The sequence below is a fragment of the Misgurnus anguillicaudatus genome, chromosome 2 (assembly GCF_027580225.2).
Source record: "Misgurnus anguillicaudatus chromosome 2, ASM2758022v2, whole genome shotgun sequence".
NCBI classification, from domain to species: domain Eukaryota; kingdom Metazoa; phylum Chordata; class Actinopteri; order Cypriniformes; family Cobitidae; genus Misgurnus; species Misgurnus anguillicaudatus.
The window spans coordinates 19,002,797-19,016,955 of NC_073338.2; positions in this window are offsets into that span (position 1 = coordinate 19,002,797).

The window sequence follows — 14,159 nt, forward strand, 5'->3', positions numbered from 1 at the left end:
ATTATGCATTATTATACAGATCTCTGGAGGGCTTGTTTCCTATTGGTCAGTGGTAAAATTTTAATCCCTTATATAGCGACCACTAAAACTGATAAAAGAATGCTCATCTTCCTTCTGCACAACACAGGGAGAGACTCATATATAAACCAGCAGGGTACATTTCATATTTAAAACGATTTTGCTGTGTGCAAGTCTACCAGTATTCACATGCAGCATGCCATGCATATGTTACATGTTGCTTTTTTAAAGTAAATAAGATGAAAAAATATATAACACGACATCAAGGCCTTTACACAGACAAGGCCTAAGCCTAGACTAAAACTTATTACAAAGTAATGAAGAGGCATCATTAACATGACATTACAAGAATGAATAATATCCACCACACAGTTCCATTCCTGGTGATTAATACATTAACAATTAACAAACAAGTCACGTTGTACTTTATCAACATTTGCAAAAGATTATTTAAAGTTGTATGAACAAAAATGATCAACTTTAAATAAATAACTTATTTCAGTTCAGTATCAGCAACCAGGGTTTAAATCATTTAGCATCATACAGTGTTCCTATTAGATTTGCATGAGCTACTTGGGTGGGTCATTCATTCTAACGTCACTAAATCAGGCCTTGAAAGTGAGCATTTGAAACATTGTGAAAGCCAGATGAATTATTCTGCCGAAATTGAATCAGAGTGTTTCTCTAAGCCATTTCTCTTTCGTAAATTCCCACAAATTTCCCATCAACACTTGAGATTCAGATGTTCCACACGTGTGGAGCTGCTCTGAACTCTTTTCCATATGTTGTAACAAGTGATTTGCATACAGAATTTCATGATTGTTTCGTTTCCATGGTTTAGCATAGCAATCATCGACTTTCACACTATGTTAATCAAGCCATAATTATTTAATTCCATTTATTACACTGTGCTCTGGAATGCTTAATTTTGATTGGTCAGAAATACCTACAACTAACACAGACTCATTCGGGTACCGTGGGTCATCTTGACAGGTCCAGTTTAATACTTATAAATAAATATAATATAATGATTAATAACATAGGCCTATATGAGATTTTATAAATGACTACATGTTCATCTTGACTGAACTTCATGTCTTGGCTTTTTCCTCATGGAAGGTTTGCACTTTTTTTTTTTTACAAATGATCTACTTAATATTTCAAATGTCTTGTGTCCAATAATTTACTTCCTTACACATTAATATTTAAAGGTTCAGTGTAGGACTTTTAGATCTCTTGAAAGAAATGCAATATACTTTATAAAGACTTTGAACTGTATTGTTTTTATTACCTTTTTATCGACATACACCGCGGGTCTCCTTAAGTCGTCGTCATGTTTCTAGCCATAAACGGACAAACTGCTCTATTCACCTTATTTTCGAACGCTGAAGTAAGTGATGTGACGTATTTTCCTTCTTTGTGCAGGAAATATGTCACATTTCTATGTGTTTCAATAGCCAGCTAGTAGAAAACAGTGTGGTGGGAGCACGCATAAAACATTATTAAAAACAGTTATGGTAAATTTTACTACACCTGCCATGTATGAACCAGTGTGAGGATGAAATTAAGAAGTGGCCTGATATGATATATGAAGATAAATTCAACCATTTTGTGTTGTTGATCGGAGGTGACGGGTCTTCAATGCGCAAATATAAAAGCACAAAGACCAGTATCTTTACAAAGTCAATCTCGTGTTTTTAACCTTTTCAGGAGATGGTTTAAAATGTCACAAATGGCCTGGTCTGTTTTTTTTTTATAAGTGGTAATTTTTAATCAACTTGTTTGAGTTTTTATGGCAAAACATCAGTTTTATTTCACACGACAGTCCAACAGTCAGCAGCATCTTTCTCATTCAACACATTGTAAGTTATTTGAACAAACCATAATAAACATATTAAACTATTGTGTTTGTATTCAGTATTGTTTTAATTTTATAAAAATATTATTATGCATTAAATGTGAGCTTATGAAATTATTATCTTAATAAAAACAATAATTTTAAACATAACAAAAGTACACGCAAACAGATTCAGAACTATTATAAACAATAAGCAGTTTATGTCGTAAATATTCTGTACTGTAATCACATTATTGTAATAATATATAGTAGCAGAATAAATAAACCAGATAAATGAGCATATTTTTATTAGCATAATGTTAGTGTATTTTTTTTTACAATTATTGTATTTATTGTTCACTGGCAGTTTCTATGAAAGGTTTTACTTGATGAATGTGTGGATACAGATAAGGGTGCATGTACGCCACATATACATTCGGCTCTTGTGCGTGTATTATGGTTAAAACAAATGTTTTGTAGAGATTTACTGCGTTTGTATTAGCTATTATGCAACCCCTAACTGAAAAAATTATGGCAGTCTTCCTGGATTTCATTATAGATGAAAATCAGTCATGTGACCTTTTAGGTCATGCCGCCATCTTGAGTACCTACCGAGTACCAGTAGGCTACTGACAAGCACTGGCTAGCTTGCTACGATTTACGGATTTCTTATCTTTTACTGTCTATGATTCTTATGGATACAGGAAAGGGCTACAAAAGACAACATTTCGCACCTCGACTGTCATGAAAAAAAAACGCTAGTTTAAAAAATATATCTTGGTTAGGGTGTGATGCCTACTCCATCCCTGATGCGTTCTTCCAGTCACTGTCCACTGCTACCGAACTGCCAGTATTTTTACAACACTAAGGCGGCACGACACCACATGAAACTTTGCTCGAAGTATCACCTGGATCTCTACACATGAATGCGAGCATTGAGAACATTGTTTGTGTACACAGAGTTTACTAAAAAGAAAGGTTTTGGACAACTGACATTGGCTGTTATGGTGTCTGCTCGCCAAAGTCCATTAAAATGAGAAAAATCCTGGAATGTTTTCCTCAAAAAACATAATTTATTTTCGACTGAACAGAGAAAGACAGCAACATTTTGGATGACATGGTGGTAAGTAAATTGTCTTTTTTTTTAAGAAAATGGACTGATCCTTTAACTGTTCCTATTTACCCCTGGTCCTCAAAGTTGTTGTTAGTAAACAGCACCACTAATCAAGTACTTTTTCGATTTATTACCTTCTACTTGACTTGTAGGATTTTACCAAATTTTGTGGAATGCTGTTTTAACATTTTATACATTGCATATCTCACATTTCCTTTTAGCCACCCCGCTGTGAAGTCCTTTTATGACTACGTCAAGGTCTTCATGAGTTTTGGAATGTGTTGCATTGATCCATCAGGACCGTGTCAGTCAAATAGCTGAGGACCAATGAACCCCACCACCACAGGCTATAGTCTGTATTCTGTCGGATGTTCCTGTTACTCTGTCTCTCCTTGGGTCAGCGAATGTTTCGATCTGCTTTTCCTGTTCAACAGAAAGCCATCGGTAGAAAAAGAGAACATCTGTCCTGACGTCCTGTTGATCTTTTATTTGAGTAAACAACAGCTCCCTGAATGACTCCTGGCGGTGTCAGTTTTATTGAATGTTTGCCCTCTAATCTCCACGCATAAGCGTGACTGGTATTTGATTAATGTTTCATCTCCCGCTGTATGTCTGTTGTTCACATTAGATTAAAAATGGAGACATCGGAGGGAGCAAAGCTCTCACGGCCAACCATCGCAATCCCGCTTTCCAAACATAACTGTTAATCCCATCAAACGTAGCGCGAGGACGTTTACGACGACTTACAAAACGAAAAATAAAACAATAACAGGGACATTAAGTCTCTTCAGACGTTTTTGCAGCGCCATCTGTGAAATCATTTAGAGTCGGACCACCAGGGTTAACAGGAAGTGCGTTCTGGGGCAACCTCTGCCCTTTTCCATTCAGCGGAGCGGGAACAAATATTCGAGAGCAGTAAACGCTGAAAAGCTTCTTCTATTGAGTCTGACAATGCAGGTGGACATAACATCGAGGTGAATGTCAGCATGCGTTGGTGTTTTCGTCTCACCATTCATCAACTTTTAATAATAATTCTGAAGAAAGCTGCCATTAGATGATAGATTGCTTTATTTTCCGATGACACAGTCTATTATTTTCAGCTGTACATTGCATTATTTTGATGTTGAATTCTGGTCAGCTGAAGTATAATATTTCTGCACCCACCTGAGTGGGAGGATGGGGATATCTAATTTAGACTGCTAAAGTACTTTAGTTACTTTATTTGATTAGATATTGTTATCCCTTTCTGGAAACATTTACACAATATCTTGTAAACTAGCTATAATTTACTTTTGTGCAAGCTTGCAGGGACCAAATCCACTTTCTGCTTTCTTTGAACCCCAGTGGAGAAACATCTGAGCTGCTTTTCTGCATCCAATGAAAGTGAATGGGGACTAGTGGCTGTCATATTGAAAAAAAAGGTCCACAAAAGCAGCACAAATGTAATCCATATGACTTGGTGCTACATTCCAAGTCTTCTGGACATGTACAATAACTTGAATGAGAAACCTAATGGAAATTTAAGTCATTTTTTGAGAAATAATCTTTGAAATCAAACTTGACAGCAGTGGCCATTCATGTCTGCCTTAGATGTGGGTGATGACAGATTTTTCTTTTTTTTCCCTTTAATGTTAAGTGAGAAACACGTGCTATGCTGAGATGTTATACAACTTCTAGAGAGGACCTGCTGATACATGATTGTCCTTATGTTTGCTATAAGATATTTTGGAGCTTTTAACCCCACCCTTATCCTAAACTCAACTAGTCTTTTTTGTGAATTTTGAAAAAATTTGCTTCACGTTTGGATGGAAACCCAGCTAATGACACCAAATGTACCTGCAATTATATAATCACCCATGTGTGATGCGTATTAAAAAAAAAGGTAGTGAAGTAAAAATTCTGCTCTTTAATCATTTCGTGTCCATGTTTGGTTGGCTTCAATGGAGGGTGTGGCAAGCAACAGCTAATAGCAAAGTAAGCAGTGGCGGCCGGTGACTTTTTTTTTGAGGGCGCTCGATGCGAAAATCGTCACATCATGTATGTAGCCCGTCATGTGTGTGGTTCCTTTTTTCAAAATATGTGTTCTGCGCATTGAGTGCCTGCTGCAGACGCGTTTAAAGGGTTTATGATAAAAGAGACGCTCACGTTTGCCAGATACTCGCATCAAAGTTTACTGTTAAGGGAGTGTCTTGCGTGTATAGAGCATAGACTGTAAAAAAAATGGACAACGCCCATTCGCTCTCTTCCATTGGTGAAAAGTGAAGCCGCTGTCATGAGCAATCCGGTCCCCCCGAGCAATTCGGTCTCCCCTAGGACCCCGATAGGTATCTACACTAATGCCTGCTCAAAAATGTGTCATTGCAATATCTCGTCTGCATACGCGGCTAGCAAGCTAATTATGTTGTACAAAATAGAAACATTACATTTTTTTAAAAATAAAAGTTAACTAAAAAAAAATATAATAAACTAATATTCATGTTGCAGACACGTCAGTACTTTTGTGTCATCATCTGCTTTGAAAAAACAATACTTTTATTTTTTGTAAATTATTAACATACCTTACGGAATATATATTTTTAATAGTAAAAGTGTAGTACATGGCTTATAATTATAATTTAAATGTGTGATTCAACTATGTAGTAATCATGTTTTGTATAATTAATTAAGTAATTGTATAAGTAGACAGTCAAAAGTGGAAATGGTACAGTATAATAATCTAAATAATAAAATGACACAAGCAATGTGTAGATCTCCCGCCTATAGCCTCATTTATATACAACTATATGAAACATATCATTTAAAAGACATCAATTGTAATTTTAACAACGTTCTAACTACATAAATCATAACGGGATTTTGTAGGAATTGTAATAAGGCGCTAAGAAAACTACCCATGAGGAGTTTTTTCAGCCAATGGAGTCGCGCGGGGTCCTAGGGGAGACCGAATTGCCCGGGGGGACCCAATTGCTCACGACACCGCCAGTGTCCCGATACGGCCCTGACATCTTGAGTCTGCGCAGTAGCGTTTTCGGCACCAGTCCTGCACAGTAGTAAGCAGGAAGTAAAGCCGCGAAATCAAGGCCCCACCCTCGCTCTCGCAGAATGCTCATATCACACCTGTCAATCATGACGTGACACCACCGTTTTTATAGCATTAAATAACTAACCAAAAACAATATATTAAAAACAAACACTTGTATTTACATAAGCGTGATAAAAACTACAGTACATGACATAAACACCCCGACCCCAAAAAACGAGCATCTAAAGACACAAAAGTGGATCGCCGACTACGTTTCCCCCTAGTGGGCGCAGTTCGACTAATAGGAGTACTATGAAAAGTTGCCTGTTTTCCACTTTTGTGTTTTTAAACGCTCGTTTTTTGGGGATGACAGCTTATCAAAAGGTATTTCTGTTTTTTTGGCTTAGCTGTACATCCTGTCACAAAGCAGCTTTTCGGCATTATTCTGTTTTTTGTTATAAGCCAGAAATGACAAGGAGGGAGCCTCTCGCAATACAAAGTCAATGGAGACGGATGGATTGTTTCCCCCCCGGTGGGCATGGTTTTCAGGTAATTGACGCGTTGCGCTCTGTCTCTATTTTGTGAACGTGAGCGTCTCTTTTATCATAAACAGCAGGCATTTATTTTGATAAAACACGTAATGCACACAGGATCTCTCGACACACAGAACACATATTTTGGAAAAGGGAACCACACACGTTACTCCGAACACTTATTTTAAATTAGCGCCCCTCGGATGAGCAGTCACGAGCCGACACAGTTGGATCGATCTCAACTTGGAAGATCATTATTGTTTGTATGCAAAACATTTACAGGATTGGCTAGATAAATACAGGAAAAGTCCAAATCTGCATAAATCCCCACAAAGAACTGTGCGAGAAACCGTATGAATCAGCCAAGAACAACTTTTCAAACCTGTCAGACTCTGTAAGTTACACATTGGGTATGTAATATACCTGGCAGCTTCAAGTGCCATATGGTACACTTTTCGCAGAGATTTGACCTTTATACCTATAAAGAAAGAATGTATTTTCCAATCTTAGACCCATGCGGGCTGAAACAGCATGCTTCAAGTCAAACGTCCAAAACGTGAGCACATGAAGAGAGAACAGTGGCCAATGAGAAACAGGTGAGAAAAGACAAGCATTGCTTTCTAGGAAAAGTAGTGGATTTTAGTAAATAATGTATTTAGTGACTTTGTTTGGTCTCATAAATCTAAAGCCCGCAGTCTGTATAGTTTTTTATGTGTACGTGCACGGTCGAATGCACAGCCTTGCAAAGCAAATATAGTTTATTTGCCTCTTACGTGTACACAGATGTTCAACGCATGTGCATTGCGACAAAGTACAATGCATCTCCTGGGCTACATACTACATTCGAGCATACGTGACCTATGCGTACAAAGTACGTGCGGTAACAAAAATCCGACACTACTTTGATGACGAAATTTACATCACTGTACGTGGACCCTCGCGTATGCGTAAAAATGGGACTTTACTTTTAGCTTTATAGTACAGAAATTATGCTTGATTCTTAGTGAACTGCTTTTTCCGGGTTGCAAATTTGTCTAAGCTGGCCTATATTTACATCTATGCATTGGCATGTGCTTTTATCCAAAGCAACTTTAAATATAGATTTTTTATCAGTATATGTGTTTCAAACCCATAACCTTTGGAGCTGCTACCGCAATCACTCAGCTATACAGGAGCACCAATACGTTTTGACTTTTGTATTTGTTTTAACAAAAGCCAAAAGCCTTGATGGAGTGAAAAACTAAATACAATGAAAACAATGGCGTTCTTGAAGCTCCATTAACGAAACCCAGTGGCGCATTTTCCCTGAGAGTCCCGCCATGTATTTTAACAACCATCGGCAGCACCGCAGAGGTCTGATTCACTGAGATGCTGTGAATGTGAAGAATCCCTTTTGTGTTGAACTTAAAGGTCACCAACACGCTGCTGCTTTTTATTGTCATGCGTATTCTTGCTCTGAGTTACAACTGCAGTCTTACTTAAGTCAGTTAACTTTATAGGAAACGGCATTAATATTAATAGGGTAATATTTTCCCCCATTGCTAAGGCTAACTACATCTCGGTTAAATGAACAGAGAAATGCACAAGAATTGTTTAGTTCCTCTCGGCTTTCCTGGAGATCTGCTGCCAACAGTTGATCTGGAAAGATTGTGAGGTTTGTTATGATTCCTGTATGGAGACAGACAGATAGATGAATAGATACCGTAACCCAAACCCCACATGTATAGTATATAGATTGGAGTCTCACACGTATGTAACTTGCAGAAGGTTAATTTGCAAAGCCTGAGACCTTATGGCTTTGATTTCAAAGTCTCTTATGGTGGGGATGACCTTCAAAAAAAATCTAATAAAACCCAGAAGCATTCCAACAAAATATGTTTAAGTTAAGAGATTGAATTTTCCACCATAGATTTACTCCCAGCGTGCATGGTTGACGTAGCCTGGGGTCTCTTCACTCCCATGCTGTCTTTAAGCAAAATTTTACTTCTGCGTAAGTTAAGTTGCAAGTTACCGACTGTCACAAACCTCCAACAACGCTATCACCTCTCACATGGCTCTTCTTGAAATATGTCCCAGCTTCCCCACAAACTCTCGCTGTGCCTTCGACTCATAAAAAGGATCGTGAGACCCATAAGTCTGCGCCATGCCACATTTCTACTGCATTCTTGTACACAACATTGGCGGCCAAACACATTATTCAGTTCAGACAAATCCTCTTTTGTAAAATGAGTGATGATGGGTGACAACCTCATTTCATCTACAGTACAGGTGTCATCTTGATAGTAGTGGTGAAAAGGTGAGTTATAATTTAATAGAGAGAAACTGGTATGATATATTTGAAGATGTGTCAGGGTGCACCTCAAACATATGTATCATTCAAAGGCTATGATTTAAACTCTCTGGAAATGTTAAACATGCGGTGGTCAGATCCTTCTACTTTAAACAAATTATTGTAAAGTATACATTTAAACAGATATGTTGGCTTGTGTGAAGTGGGGAAGAAAGATGACCACTTGAAAATCATTGCAATAAAATAAATATGACACATGGAACAGAAAATGTCCTTCTGGAAACAACTGATAAAATGTAAAGTGATTATGTCTACGATACACCTGACATTAGTTTGTACATGTTTTAATGCACAACTTGCTCTTGTATAGCTCAGTGAAAGAGCATTGCATTAACAGTGCAAAAGGTCCTGAACCCGAGGAACACACATGCTCATTGAAAGGTATACTTTGTAATGCATTGTAAGACACTTTGAATAAAAGCATCTGCCAAACGTATACATGTTTAATATACACTTGTAGGCAACATTCAAATAATAATTTAAAAACACAAAAGATTACTCACTAACCTAAAAACAATGTATTGCAATTATATAATAGATATGAAGTGTATACACTTTAAAAAGTAAAAAGTAGGATCATCTTATAAAATTACTTCAATTGGTAACACCTAAAATTATTTTTTTAATAAACTTAAAATTTCACTTCAGTTTCACTTTAGGAGAAAAAATTAAATTGAAACAACTTAAATCCTTTAGGTGTTACCAGTTGGAGTATTTCTTTTTTCAAGTTGATTCAACTTTTCACCTTTTACAGAGCAAAAAAAAAAAAAAAAAAATGTTTTCATGTATAAAATAGGGTGTAAAAGTTTTTCTTTAGTAACATTATAGGCTACCTTGCTACTTAAAACAACTTTGTTATTTAAGTCAATTTTATCTACTATTTGAAGTTTTGACTTGTGAAAGGTTGACATAACAAATTAAGTTAAAGGGGACATTTCACAAGACTTTTTTAAGATGTAAAATAAATCTTTGGTGTCCAGAGTGCATATGTGAAGTTTTAGCTCAAAATACCATATAGGTCATTTATTATAGCATGTTAAAATTGCCACTTTGTAGGTGTAAAGCAAAATGTGCTGTTTTTGGGTGTGTCTTTTAAAATGCAAATGAGTTGATCTCTGCACTAAATGGCAGTGGCGTGTAGTTGGATAGTGCAGATTAAGGGGCGGTATTATCCCCTTCTGACATCACAGGGGAGAAAAATTTCAATGACCTATTTTTTCCCATGCGTGTGGAGAATGGTTTACCAAAACTAAGTTACTGGGCTAATCTTTTTCAAATTTTCTAGGTTGACAGAAGCACAGGGACCCAATTATAGCACTTAAACATGAAAAATGTTAGATTTTCATGATATGGCCCCTTTAAACAATTTCAACTTTTTTATAAGTTAAGTTAAAGTACCATAACATGTATGTTGATCTTATATAATTTTTTAGTATCCGTTTGTAGATATCAGGGTTGAGCCTGGTCAGTACTTGGATGGGAGACCACCTAGAAAAACAGGTTGCTGCTGGTAGAGGTGTTAGTGAGGTCAGCAGGGGGTGCTCACCCTGTGGTCTGTGTGGGTCCTTACACCCCAGTATAGTGACGGGGGTGCACCGTCTTTCGGATGAGACGTTAAACCGAGGTCCTGACTCTCTGTGGTCATTAAAAATCCCAGGATGTCATTTGAAAAAGAGTAGGGGTGTGCCCCGGCATCCTGGCCAAACTTGCCCATTGGCCTACTAATCATCCCCTCAGACTAATTGGCTATATATCACTCGGTCTCCTCTCCACTAATAAGCGGGTGTGTGGTGGGCTATCTGGTGCAATATGGCTGCCGTCGCATCATCCAGGTGGATGCTGCACATTGGTGGTGGTTGAGGAGATTCCCCCATTCATATGTAAAGCGCTTTGAGGACTGCAGAAAAAGCGCTATATAAATGTAACTAAATATTATTATTATTATATTGGGTTTAGGGTTAAGGTGTAATAATTAAATATAGAATTTACAATTATATACTAGTCTGACTTGAACCCAGGGCCGGATTATGCATAGATGGGATTGGGCAATTAGGGGGGCACTAAGGGCTCCAGACTGCGACCAAATGGTTGCATTTTGCAACCAGTATTTGAGACAGCGCAAGCATTTTTAGAAGTACTGGCACGTGTGACCTGCAAAACAGTTGTTATTTTATTTTGAAAGATGAGATCGTGAGCCCACCAGTGTGCAGTTGGAGATTTATGAGCTACGTGGGCACCTGCCCAGGGTGGCATTTTGCGGGTGGGTGGCAGCACAGGGCACCAGTGGCAAACAACGGAATGTGCAATTGTGTTTTACCACTTAATTTATGACGCGTCAATCTTTTTGTGTCAGCATGCGGTCAGTTAATCTACCGATGGGTCTACGCAGCCCCACGTCAAGTCGAACAGAACACATTTTATTCAGAACCACGAGATGACGCTGATATGTTGTAGGCTATCTTTTGTTGTAAATTATTTTGGGGTATCTTATGCCTAGGATTAGTCAAGGAGGTTATATGATTATTTGGTTCATAACGTCAAATTCTAAAAGTTTGATGAATTGTGCAACAAATGCATTCAAGTCTATTTGTTATCAAATTATTTGTTCAGTAATATGGTTATTTTGGAGGAAAATATGAATAATTGCATTGCAGGCAGAATTAAGTTGGACCCCTATACATTTTCTGATTGCACTCCTAACATTTTCAGTCAGGGGTTAAAGTGCTTCTACTAAAAAAGTTAGTCTGGAGCCTTGACTAGACCTTTAAAATATTTGGGGGTGGGGGGCACTTCAAACGTTGTGACCCTGGAGCACTTTTGTTAATCTCGGCCTGCTTAAACCCCTGGTAACTGACATAATATGCTTACTTACTAATGCAAAACCTATGTTTTATCTATATTTTTACAGTTTTGTTGCAAAATTGTATGTCATGTACAATATAATTTACTTCACATAAAAATGTATGTATATGTGAATTTTCTTTATAGCACTAATAATACAACGTTCCACTTACACTCTTATTTACAGTAAGCATTTAAATTTATATCTTACAAAAAATGTATATGAAAATGTGCTTAATTGCACTATCAAATAAATATTTGATATACAATATTTTTGTACAGTTAGTTATATAAATGCCTTATGATAAGGATTGATGCACAAGCTTGTTTAATAGCGCTATGAATGCAGAGTTGGTACTGCAATGTATTTTAATACCATACATCCTATTTCATACACCTAATTTTTTATTTGCCTGTACTTTGCTTCTCTGTGTTAACCATATGCTTCTTATGTTTCAATTGTAATAAATTTGAATTGAATTTTTCTTATAGTGGTGGCCTGTAAATCATTCAAATGCCAAACAGCATGTAATTCAAACCCTTAAAGTGTTTTTATTTCACGAGGAATAGTGTAGATCTTGACATTTTTTGAGTACAGAACAGTTTCTCCCTGTTCCTTACATATTCCAACCACATGCAAAAGTATCCAAATATTTATGGAGACAATCAGGTGTGCCAAACGTTTTTATAGTGCGCAAGTTCTACTTTTGGCCCTTAACAAATGAAACATTGAGTATGTCTAAGTTACTGACTCGTGGGAAGGTTTTTTTTAAACCTGTAATTGTGCTTTTGCAATGACGGCATCCTCTGAAAGCGTTCCAACAGGAAGCCACTGTTGTCACTATCTGACCAAGGGAGAAAATACGGCCACATTATGTATAAAGCTGGACCCTTTGCTCTTTTTTAAACCATTACACCTGGCGTGTTCTCCAGTTTCAGCACAAGTATTTCACCTCTGTGTAACACAACACTCAGAGATCAACAGATAATTATAGACACACAAATTTAGTGATGACTTCTGATTATTGTGCTCTGCTTTCATTTCCATTTACATTCATGCACTTGGCAAAGACTTTTATCCAAAGCGACTTACAGTGCATTACTCATTTTTACTCATAGTGTTGCCTGGGTTTGATCCCATGCAATGCTCTACCACTGAGCTATACAGGAGCTTCCCCACAAAATGCTGAAATATTTGTTTTTATTAAAAAAAATATTAACATTTTTATTCATTTTTAAATTTGACTTGTGATAAGTTGACATAACTTATAAAAACAAGAAATTGTTTAACTTAATTTGTTAAGTTAAAGTAACATAAAAATATATGTTGATTTGATATCTTTTTTTACAGTGTACTACTGTTGTTTCTATTAAAAATTAAGCTAAATTATAATCATTTACATACATTTTGTGCACATACATTTTTAACTCTTTCCCTGCCAGCGTTTTGTTTTAAAGTTGCCAGCCAGCGCCAGCATTTTTCATGATTTTCACAAAAGTTTAATGCCTTCCACAAAATGTTAAATATATAAACAAACAATATATCAAATGAAAGAACAGACCCTCTGCTTAAAAAAAAAAAACGTTTCATCCCTGTTTCATCCATTAGTTTTCTTGTCATTTTTCTTTTGTAAGGTTTCTTCAAAAACACAAAATTTTGAGCAAAATGTTCAAAAAAAGCTAATCGCATTTTTGTGAAGGACTTTTGATAGAGATCAGATTCAACGCGATCATCAAAACATACACAAAGATCTTCCTCTTTTATGTGAGGCATTTCTTACGGGTTGCATAAGTTTGTGGAAGATAATAGTGGTATTGCGGAAAGCCGGAAATACTCGTCATTGGCAGGGAAGCGTTTTCTCATAATTGATGAGTTAACTCGACAATGGCAGGGATAGAGGTAAGCATAAACTGTAAAAAAAAAACTTTAAAAAACTATAAAATTCCGGCAGCTGGGGTGCCGGAAAAATACCGTAAAATAACGTGCACAATAAATTACAGAAATTTTCCGTAATACAAAAATACAGTTTTTTCCCTATAATTTTAAATTAGATTGAGGCGATATTCTGAAACCTTGTCACAAAACCTTCACTCCAAGACAAAAAGAGACAATTATAAAAAAATGAATAGCTCATTTATAAAAATGCATTTCTTATAGGCGCTACTTGGCCAGAGGATATCACTTAGATTATGATCCAATTTCCTCTTATAACATTATTAAAGTTTTTCCAAATTGAAAGGAAAAGAAAAAGACAAGTAAAAATATTGGCACTGTAACATTCTAGTTTGGTTAATAACATTAAGCTCAGGACTGTGTTGACTTTGGCTGTATTTGTCATATAAACGTATCACATTTGCTGGAAAACAGATTTATGTGCTCTACTTCGGTAGGAAAAATTCATGTAACGTTTATCAAGATCTACCTGTGAAAGCCACGAGATGCT